General features: G+C 38.5%; 1 protein-coding gene across 1 annotated transcript in view; it reads right to left on the reverse strand.

Annotated features, from left to right (window-relative positions):
• Positions 1-12107, reverse strand: part of ndst2a (N-deacetylase/N-sulfotransferase (heparan glucosaminyl) 2a) — a 151580-nt gene that overhangs the window by 127018 nt on the left and 12455 nt on the right. Inside the window, exon 2 of the mRNA XM_036574501.1 lies at positions 1376-1500. The gene's annotated coding sequence lies outside the window, so the exon portion shown is untranslated. The remainder of the gene's footprint in view (positions 1-1375; positions 1501-12107) is intronic.

The following is a 12107-nucleotide window of genomic DNA, read 5'->3' on the forward strand; positions in this document are numbered from 1 at the left end:
GATAAAAAAGGGAGTGAAAGAAAGAGGGGGGAAGAAACAGAGAGAAAGAGACAGAGTGAAAGAGGAAGACATGCAAAAGAGCAGCAGCACGAGTGAGCTTGAGATAATCACTGACATATCAAGAAAGTAAGAAATATATCCTAGATATAAATGTGATATGGATACATCACTGCTGTCGGAAGAAAACCTTCTATCTCCATTTTTGTCGTTTTTCAGTTTTTGACAATTTGAAAATGTCTGTTGCACTTTACATTGTGTGTAAAAGTTGTGTGGAAAAAAGTCTGGTTCCACTGACTTACATTAAAAGTAAAGTAGGTTTTTTCCTTTTCCTGTAATCAAAGTAATCATTTTGGAGATGCAAGGTTTTCTTCCAACAACAGCGATATGGGAGATGTAAAGGGTGACAATGTGACTCAAAGATGATAAGAAAAGAGTAGAACATTTCAGCAAAAATAAATGAATAAACAAATAAAAATACAAATAAACAGACAATGAAAAAGCTAAAAGTAAACATAAGATATAAAATAAGTACTAAACTACAAATAAAATAAACCAGCACTTGCAATCTTAGCAGCAGGAACAACTCAAGGCAATATGATGGCATCTCATCATCATACAGTCCACCTCAATGCACTTTTCTGAACTGCAGGTCCAATAACACAGTAACTTACATTAAAAGTTAAGAATGTTTAAGTATCACGATCCAGATGCCACATCACAACACTACAGTCTGATCCTACACAAACGAGTGATGAAAAAGGCTACAGGCTAGTATCACCGACACATGGCACACACGTCTGGAGTGCGGAGCATGCAGTGTTAATCTTTGCAGATATAGAAATGAATGCTGTATGGCCTCCTGGCAAAAATACAGCACGGTGGCTTAGTGAAGATGAAACTGTAAAGCACTGGCCTACAGAATCAAGAAGCTTGAGGACACATACAGGAACACACATTATATGAACGGCTGCTATATCTACATTATACTGTAAGTGTGCATTTGCATACCTAATGCAAAGAGAGCTAACTGAAAAGAGTCGCTAATTCTCTCTTTCATACGTACAGCTTACTGAAATCTTATTTAAAACGGAGATTATTTTTCCACCTTTCATAAAAGATGCAATTTCAGCTGTTCACACTCTCACAGGCACTCATGGGCAATGTATCACAGATACACTCACATTGACTTATTTGTGTATATACACACAGTACAAAGTCAACTTTCACAGAACCGCACAGCTTAGACCACAGTGGCAATAACTGGAAGCCTTACATAAGACTCAAAAAAGCACACAGACAAACACAGCTCAGGTTCGCCATTCAGACTATGCATCTCACCAAAACCACTGTGTAAAAGATATAGCATATAGCCTACCTGATCAGGAGTAGACAACTGAAGCACTTCAGAGAGAAGAATGTCTCATGCGTGCGGTGCAGACAAACGACTTGGCTAGAAGCTGAAGAACCTCCATTGTAAAATCAGTCTGTTAACACAGAAGCCTGTTAAAACAAAAACAATGAATTTTAATTTTCCATTAGGGAGAGGAGAAAAAGTCTGACACAATCTGCTAAAAATAGGCTGAGCTATCTCTGTGTGATGAATAGTGAGTTTAACATTCCTTTATCTGGATTAATACAGCAGGTATCCTGTAACAGCACAGATGGTCATGAAAATGGTGCCGTGTTCCATAAAAAAAATTATTAAATTAAGTATTAGGGTTAAAAAAGGTTAATAAAACAACGCTTGCAGAAGAGATCGCAGCATTTTTCACTCAGTCTGACCCAAAAGTGCACTTTTTTACAAGTACAAAGCCCAACAGTCAAATTAAAAATGTAAATTTATGCAATTCATAACACCAGAGGCCTCTACAGGTTTACAATCTGTAATCGTAAATCAAGCAAAAGAACTCTGAATGTGAACAGCACTCCCTGTTGACCTCCGTCTCACTCTCTCCTTTCTACATACACACAAACACACAAATTAGGTTCACCTAAGTATGCTGGAGTTCTATAGGAGCCTGACAAGTCCCATTTGTTTACATGAGCGCTAATTAACTGCACTTTAATGAAGTTGCAAAAATGCCAACAACAGCCACCCAGGAGGGAAATGCTATGACGCTCAGAGAGCTACTACATACTACTGTCAAAACAGACTCCGCGAGCAATGGTTTCATATCTGCACCAAATAATATCTACTGCTAAACTGCAGACTAGAAATTTGAGGTGGACATTTTGTATTGCCTAAGGCTCTATGAGTGTCATCTAATGCTTAGTTTCACTTAAATGGAAAAAACTTGATATAACATACACAATTTACAGTGGTTAATTAACAATATAAATGTGTAACAAGAAAAGATTAGCAACAATGGTCACCCAAAATTTCCAGATTAAAAAATAAACGCTCATCATTTTCAGCAGATAATGGCCATTTTGTAGTTCACACTATCATTTATCTGTAGATATAATAAACTAAAACCTTAGTGAAAACTGTCAATGTGATGTACAAAGTGAAACCTTCACCAAACACAAGCATACACTTATTTAAAATCCTTCACAAGGCAAAAAAACAGAAGCATTCACTCCTCAAAGAATGGACTTAAGGTCAGACTCTGAACTCTTCAAAACAAAGTTTTCAATCACTGTCATCAACAACATAATATGCATCACAACAAATCCAATGTGAAATATTACATGGGAATAAACTGTGATACACTGATTACTGTAACTGAACCACTTGTTTATTTAAAATGACTAGTTGACATTTCTAAGCTTCCACTTCTACAGTAAAACTCCAACACATCATCTTCTCTTTCTGAACAACTGTTATTTATGTTTATTCAATTTCATTTTTTCTGTTTCAACTGAGGAAGAAACTGAAAATAAGATTAAAAAAAGATCTGCTAATAATCATATAGGCCTATTACTTAAATAAAGTCACCTGTTGCGATTTTTTGAGATTTTTTCCCCCTCCAACAAAGTTAGCCTCTCACTGTAAAAGAACTTAAAATATATTCTTCAATTACATTAACGCACACTTTACTGAGCTTTTCATTCTCTGGATCCTACTGACAATTAAGGTCACTGAAGAAGTAAACCATCTGTGCTTGCTTACAAATTACATTTATGTTCACCTGTTCCTGTGAACTGAGTTCTGAATATCAGTGGATCATTTAAAGAAAATACTGAAATGTCTCTCTTGCATAATGCTGGCATTCATAACACAGCATATTTGTTAGCTAGCTAATGGCACACAAGCTAACCAACTAACCCACAAGCCACCCAGCCACAAGTCACATGAGAAAAGAGAGAAAGAATAATATGAGGTCAAGTGCATCCTGTTTGCAAACTTTAACTGTAAAGAAAAACTGACATGTAAACACCCCAGGCTGTTGGAGGCTCTAGTATACACTATACAGTGTTCTTACTACCAACTAAAACAGCAAGTGCACCAGAACACAGAACATAGATTACACCAGAACACAGTTAAAAGGGTAGGAAATGTATTCAACTTTTAAGGCCTGTGTCTTTCGTGTATTTTATGTTTTCCCCTAAAATCCATTTACAACGTTTGTGTGGTTTTAGGTATTAAAACCACTCCTAATTAATTTATATGGGCCTGCTCAGTTCTGATTGGCTTCCCTGCATTGTTCCTCTTTCCAAAAGCAGTGCAGACTGAAACAGTCCTTATAACTTCAGTTTGAATGGGTGGAGCTGAACTGCTGTAGGCTGAGTAGGTTGATATTCCGTCTTCTCCAAAAGTGTTGGAACGGAAAGCCCAATTCTTTTGCTGTTGCTGTAGACTGAAGACATTTAGGTTTGAGATCAAAAGATGTATATTAGACGACAGATCAGAACTCCAGCTTTCTCTTCCTAAAGTGTACAACTAGATATGTTAAATAATTTAGACATGGCACATTTTGTTTTAACCAATCTGTTTTCAAGTGACCAAAAATATAGGAATGTGTGAATGACTGACTTGTCCAAGTGTGCCCCGTTACATTGATTGTTTGAACAATTAACAGCCCTGAATGTCTATTCTTGGTTTGTGTCCTGGGTTTCGCCACTGAAGGCTGCATTTGTTATTAAAGGATAAACCAACAAGAAGACCAGAGAGCTGTCTATGGGAGAAAAGAAAGTCATTCTGAAGCAGAGAAAAGGGGCTAAATCATTCAGAGCCATTGCAGAAGCACTGAGCATAGCCACTACAACAATTCGGAATGTCCTGAAAAAGAAAGAAGCCCACTGGTGTAGTAACAACCAGACATCAAAGAGGTCGGCCAAGGAAAATCAGGAGTAGTTGACGACAAACATTGTGAGAGCTGTGAAGAAAAACAGTCAGTGACATCACTAAAAACCTTCACAGGACAGGGGTGAAGGTACCACAATTCACTATTTGAAGAAGACAGCAGAAATGTAGAGGTCATGCCACAAGATGAAAACCACTCATTAGCAGGAAGAATAAGAGGGTCAGACTGGAATTGGCAAAGAAATACAGAGATGAGCCACAGAAGTTCTTTACGGATTGATGAAAGCAAGATTCACCTCTACCAAAGTGGTGGAAAGGCTAAAGTGTGGAGAAAAAGTATCTGCTCATGATCCATAACATACAAGCTCTCTGGTCAAGCACGGTGGAGGTAGTGTCATGACTTCGGCAACCGAGCATAGATTTCACCTCCTGAAGAGAAGACTGAAGGGAAAAGCCCCCCAAACAAACAAGAACTTAAAAAAGCTACATTAAGTGTTATTTATTACCTAAAAATTGAGTGGTCTGCCACCCTGGTGATGTTTAACGTATCTGGATGCAAATATCAGGAAATAAAAGCCAAAATCTTGACTTACTGTCTCATATTCATCAGTTGATCTTAAACCCAAATACCTTTAGTGAAAACCAAAAAATATTTGACCTAGCCGTTTCAATACTTTCAGAGGAAACTGTATGTAAATTTATCTAACATATTTAAATGTGTTTTTATGATGTCAAAAAAACTATTCATTCAAAAGAGGCTGATTTCACAGCTTACTAGATTTTACAGGACTGCATGGATTCAGGAGTGAATGAAACATTTTCAAAACTTCAATGTTTACACACTACATCAAGTTCTGAAACAGTAAAAAGGTTTTTTATAACCCCCAAAATGTGGCCTCTTTAAAACTTGTGCATCAATTTTTTAACCGATTAAGAATTAATAAAACAATCAAATCAACTGCCACACAAATTTTCTATCTATGGGCAAAAGCACAGCACAGCACAGGGAGCACAGGCCACATTTTCATAGCACATTCCACAATCCAAACAGACCTGAGGTGAACAGTCACTGGAGTAATTTGAGTTTCTCTGTTAGCCACGACTGCAGCATTTGCATAGTAACAAAACAGCAAAAGGAACGGAGGCAGTTTCCAGCAGGAGGTCCATAATGCAACCCCATCATTACACCACCTGGATTTTCAATCCTGTAAAGTAATGGAATGACTCAAGAGCCACCTCCTTCTCTCCAGCCATGTTCATACAGCCATGGAGGTCAGAATGCTAATTACACAGCTGAGAGTTATTTCTGAGTTCTTTCAAGCAGACACGGGAACAGTCAAACGAATCAACACCTACTATTTATAACACAAATCACCTGCCATTTGTTTAATACAGTACTAAACACAGAACTGAAATAACGCATTGATTTATATCCTTGAAAACGGAATTAGAACAGGTTTAGATACTGCAGTTTCAATATGCTTTGCAGCATAATAAAGCATGCTGGCGATTCAATGATGTGTAATTTACTTTAGATGAATTACTTGAATATCTTAATTATCCAGAAATACTCTGAAACTGTGACTGGTCCAGACGCTCAAAGCATACAATGGAAATGCTTTAATTGGCTAGGTGGCTCATGTGCACTAGGGATGCATGATGACACCAAAATCTTATCGGTATTGGCAGATATTTGCTATATTTGCCTGACTAATTTTTCAAACCAACCAACCAGAAGAGCAGAACATTTGAGTGACACTGAGCTACTGTGATAAAACACCTGCATTTTACTCCATTTGCAATCTACAAATAAGTGTTACATTTCTCTGAAATGCTAATCCAGGCGTATCTTGGCCAAACATCTACATTTTGTAACTGTTTATTGTATCTGCATCAGTGTCAGCATCAGCAGTCACAAAGCATCTTTAGAGAAATCCGCATCTAAGCCCCTAACAAGAAGGCAGAGGCAGGACAAACTCCAGGAAAGCATAAGGAAGAAACAATGAGATGGCTGACACCAGAAAGCAGAAATACAATATACAATGTAAGGGAGGGGGAGGATTAGGAGAATTATGAATAAAGAAATGAGGGGAGTCTAGGTGTCTAATCATTAAACAGAAGCATTCAGATCAACCAATGACTAATTTTATAAGTCGGTCAAAGACTGGTGTACTAGCAACTGAGTGCCAGCCATGAGAACGTGTTAATACGAACAAGGTAAGGAACTCAGTACAGTGTGAGGCAGGTGTACAACACACAACACTGATTAGCAGTTTGTGTAGGGATCAGCACTCCGAAACCAAGTAAGAAAACTGAAAATCCTATCTCTGTGTGTGAGTAAAGGTGAGAGAGGGAGGAATGAAAATTCAGATGTGAAAAATAAACATAGCAAGAAAGCAAACAATGCAGGTAAAAGGACACACAGTGGAAGGTCTTTCTAAAAGAGCTGATGCTGCTAGTTCCTGGTCTGTACGCTTGCTTAGGTGGGGTAATGGTGACGAATGAAATGTATTAGAGAGAGAGGCATGGGAAAGAGAGCGAGAGACAAAAACAAAGAAAGAAGCTAAGCTAGGAGGAGCATGTTGAGCTCTTCTCTCTCCTGCAGAGCGCAGAATGAAAAAGAGAAAAAAGTGCACCACAAAAGGAGCACGAGAGAGAGTTCTCTCTGTGACTGGGCTTCCTCCGGAGCCTCCTGTTTATCCATCAGCTGGCCTTCATACTGTGCTCATTCAGCCCCAAATAAAGCCTGTCCAGCCAAAAGCCTCAGTCATGTTGCCCACTACACAGCGAGAGAGAGGGAGAGAAAGGGAGAGAGAGACAAAAATAGAGATGGAAAGAAAGGAGGAGTGGTGCTTGTGGGAAAGCGAAGAGTTCACATAGAAATTTAATGAAGTGGCCATATTGAATTCAATTCAGAAGAGCTTTGTTGCAATGATTGCCCAAAACAACATGTCCAAAGCAGAGAAAACAGCATCAAGGGCTGATAGCTGGAAAGACAAACAAACAAGAACTTTTTGAATATTTTCATTGTATTTTTGAAACAAAAAGACACATCCAAGCTGTAGAGACGAACAAACCTCAATATTAATTAATTAATCCATGCACGTATCTGAAATTTTTAATGTCCAAGCTTTTCTGAGCAAACACGTGAAGAATTATTGCTTACTGATCAAACCATGTGGCTAAAAAGTGAGGTGTCATTAAAGGAGCGATTTGTAAGATTATTTCAAAACATTCAAAAATTAACCAAAAATTATCAACAGAATGTGAAGAAATAACAGTTTTGACGTCTATGTACCATGTTGCAGAGACTGAAGTTAGCGTCCTAGCCTCAACCCGTCCTGTCTCGTACTACCAATTTGTATCTCAAGAGGCAATAGCGAGCCTGCTGTCAGCCCAACACGAGAGGGTAAAGAAGTAGCGCGTCCGCTCCCGGTAAAAAAAACACAAAGAAAAGAAGTGACAAAAATAGAAGCAAAACAAGAGTTAACATTGGCATTGCTTTCAACCACTGGAGAAAGCTCTGGGTGAGTAAAGGGATGAAGTTTGATGCTGAACTCAACGTTTCTTCTAGACTGGTAAGTAAACAGGGGGAGGAGTGAAGAGGGAGGAGGAGAAAACTGTCTGGAGTACGGATTTGTCAGGTTGCGTCATCTTACATACTACTACTTTTAAATTCAATTCAAACACTGTTCATATGAAATTACAAATCTTCAGCAAAATAGATCAAATTTTATTGTGAATAAAAGTAGGAAAATGACAAAAAAATAAATCAATAAAATAAATGCATACACTCAGATGCTCACTCAAGCTATAACTATACAAAAATGTCTTATGTTAGACCAATCAGAACATGTTCTGTTGTATTTTTTTCTTTGCTCATGCAAAATCTAGTTGATGGACATGAAAAGGTTAATTACAGCTGACAACCTAATCAGTGTTAATTTTGTTGACACTTTTTATGCACTCTGGTTTGCCTATGCAATTTTAGAGTGTTCCCCTCCAGTGCCAAATTGAGCAACTGAAGGCCAGAACACACTTGAAGCGTATGAAGTCCTGCCAAAGCATCTTTTCAAACTACCATCCAAACAGCACTGAACACAGCCCTGAGAACACTACGTGCTCATTTTAGTCATGCCATATACAAGTCGCTTACTGACATGAACAGAAGGACACTGCACTCACAGTGACAGAGTGACAAGTTGTTTCCATGGACATCAGCAACTGACAGTACGACACACTGAAGCCACCTGCAGGATTTTATGCTGGTCTTTCTAAGGTGTTGAAATGAAACACACATTAAACCATTAAGTTTGATAACGAGCATTTTAATGTTCGTTCTCCGCCTCACGCTACCGTTATTTAATGGATATTAAAAACAGCCTGTAAACAGACGTTTATGGCTTCTCTCCTGTTGCTAAGGCTGTTCATTCTGAGCCAAGCTGGAAGACTGGGTCAGCTGGGAGAGTGCATTTGGGTGATAACGCTGGAAAGTACGCTGCAGCTTTCACAATCACCTTTTTAAACCAGTGTCATAAGATGGCTTCACCAAAATTCTCTGGTTCTCTGAGAATCTCGCAGCAATGCTCCTCCCCACTCATGCACTAGCGAAATACAACAGCAGTGCTGCTACAAGAAAAAGACCTTTTTTATAACACAAGAATTCAAAATGGGGTGGTGGGAGGACCTACAAGAAAAAATATCAAAGGTCCTCCTTAGTTACCAGTTTATTCAAATGGCGAGCTGGGAATGTTTTTTTAGTGTCTAAAACTTGAAAAACCGAATGTAGCTGAGTGTGCTCAAAGAAGAAAAGCTCAGTCAAAGGTAGGAAACTACCAAATGGCAAGTCTCTTAAAAGTTCCAGCTAAGCAGAGACAAACCAGCACAAAGTTTGAGAATTACTTGGCTAAACACAAAATGGGTTTCCTGAGCATCGCTGCGGTGGCAAAGCAGACAATACTGCTCTTCCTCACTGTCAGCAAAAGTAGAGACATTATCCTTGGACAAGAAAAAACAACAAAAACAGAGAAAAAAAAATAGGAAAGGGCTAGAACTGGGCGATATAGCCAAAAATGTTTTCACGATAAACAAAATTCATATTGTTCGATATCGATACACATCGCGATAAATGTCAAATCATTATTTCTTTCAAGTTTGAAGGCTGGTTTTTGCTCCTGGGTGGTTGATTGCTGTTTTAAACTATCCTTTATGTTCAGAACACAACAAACACTCAAACAGTGGAACATTTCACAAATCTGTCATGGGAGAGTGGGAGAGAGTATCTGGTGAGCTGTTTTTACCAGCTGGAAAAGCACGGCTGCAATTTTCGTAATATTCATAATTTAAGAAAGAAAACAGATTATTTTTAGCTGTCTGGTGACGAGCGCTCGGCTATCCCGTTACAAATGACATCAGCGATGACTGGATTTCTCTATACTATCATAGTAGTTTAACGGGTGAACCTCAATATATCAACACCAGACAAACGGAGTCCTCCTTTTAGGTATGTTTAAACTGAAAGCTGTGCTTTTGTGTCTTGTTTGATCTACAGTATCATCAATTCGCCGTATTGTGGAGTGACGGAGCGCTGCTTCAAGTTAGCCAGCTGCTAAAAACAGCTAGCCTGGAAAGACAGGGCTCTCCCGCTCTCCAATGCCTCACAGCTTCCTCAGTTTACTTTCGTTTAAATCAGGGCTGTAATTTACATGAACCCACTTCTTTCTTTCACTTTCACTGCTTGGGAATGCACTCATACTTAAATATGACTTTTTAAGCGCTGTAACAGCGCCGGAGTTGTGTGGAGCAGTCGTGATTTAATGCTTTTAAAGCTTGTTCGGATGTTTATAAAGAGGTGAGTTCGCTGTAGGTCAGTACAGTTATGCCACTGACCTCGTCACTCACACTCGGTCACAGGAGAACAGACCGCCGGTTGCTCCACTCAAACAGGGAATGTATAACTCCACGTTAGGAAGTGTGAGAATTGTGTATTATATCGAAAATTTATCGAACATGTCGTATCGCTCTATCGAAGAAAAGTTGTATTGCGATAATTATTGTTATCGTTTTAACGCCCAGCCCAAGAAAGGGCTTTAAAAAAAATACAATTTAAAAATCCACCAGTCTCCACTTGCTTCAGATCCTTGAAAACCTGACACTTCAATAAATACATTTAGTTTGTTAATGAAATTAACTATATAATAAAAACCTACACGACTACTAAAAGACAGCACAGGTGTAGAGTTCACATTCTTGCTTGATCAGACCAGCTCAGTGCACAATTACAGGGGTGACCATTCTGACTTGAACACCAAATTCTAGGCTGAACTCCTTATGAAGCAATGTGAAGAATAATAAGGTTACCACTTGATTTCAACTGGTTCTATACTGGGGTGGGTAATGAGACGGTATGTTATCGTTATTGTGAAAGATGGTCAAAATCAGGGTTATTATATCTAACTAAAACTACGACTAAAACAAAAACAGTGAAATAATGTGCTTGTCAACTGTAATAAAAATAAAAACACAAAACTAAACAAAATCCATCAACTGCAAAACTAACCAAAACAAAATAGAACTGCTGAAAAAAGTTTGCAGTGCGCGAATGAGTTTAGAAGTGGACCTCTTCTGTGCTTGGCTACATTTAAGTAAAGCTGGAGATGAGCCGAGCTCAGTCTACTGTTGTGCTAAACTCATTCCGCCCTTTTCAAATACTGACCATAACAGCAGTTATCATAATACGAAAAAACTAAACCTAAAACTCCTACTTTTCCAAAAATAAAAACAAACTATCTATGTACTTTTAAGGCTAACTAAAACTAACCAAAATCAGACTAAATAAAAATCAATGAAAATCTCTAAACTATGATAACCCAGGTCAAAATTTGCTTTTCTGAATATACTGTTGGTATCATCAATACTTATATTACATTCTCCCTTTACACTTTCCACTAACACGCACCCGGGTGGAGCTGCTTATAAGTGGACAACAGCAAGTAAAAGCAAGAACGGGTTGATCGCTTGATTAAACATGATTCTGTGTAACGGATGTGTGTGAGTGCACATGCACCAAACAGTGTGGTGTACTAATTCCACAGTACAAAAAGGCTGCCTACCTAGTAAGCATAGATAAGAAGCAAGATGGCTAATAGGCCAATTTGGTGGCTGCTGCCTTGTATTTTAATACAGGCATATAATACACAAGAATTAAAACATTAATTATTGTTGCAATTATTTAATTGGCAATTGATCAAAATTTCATGATTGTGACAGCCTTACATGTGATCATTGGAGATGCAGTTACGACACATGGAAAGGTCAGGTGTAAACCGCTACACGTCACTGCCCACTCATGATCAGATCATTCAAGATGGATGTTAATGCTGTAAACAGGGCCGAGGAGCACTGACCTAATACTATAAAGACAGACAAATTATCAAGAGTTTGAACACAACAAAAACAACCAGTACAACAACAAGTAGCCGACTGACTGCCAGTTTATAACATAATTTTTCAAAGCCGGTTTTAAATGTGGTACGACTGCTGTCCTGATGCTTTTGGTCTGTTCCCAAACCTGAATATGATTCACAATAATATCGTCCATCGTAATCATAGATTTTCGACCACCCTTACTGTATACTACCAACCAGTGGGGTTAAAAGGCTGTTTTTGAGCACATGTATATGAGGAGAGTCCTTGCTGAAGTAATTTTTCACTAGCTACTCCACAGAGCTCAGAGATTTAGCTGGCATGCATACATTCATGGAATTTGCTGGATTCAGTGAATCAATGCATCAAAAGGAAATCCAACCAATTTGACAGCATCAATTCTCTTAAAGCAACATGGCGCTGAAACCTTCTCGCA

Source organism: Colossoma macropomum, unplaced genomic scaffold (genome assembly GCF_904425465.1).
Source record: "Colossoma macropomum unplaced genomic scaffold, Colossoma_macropomum, whole genome shotgun sequence".
In the NCBI taxonomy this organism is placed as follows: domain Eukaryota; kingdom Metazoa; phylum Chordata; class Actinopteri; order Characiformes; family Serrasalmidae; genus Colossoma; species Colossoma macropomum.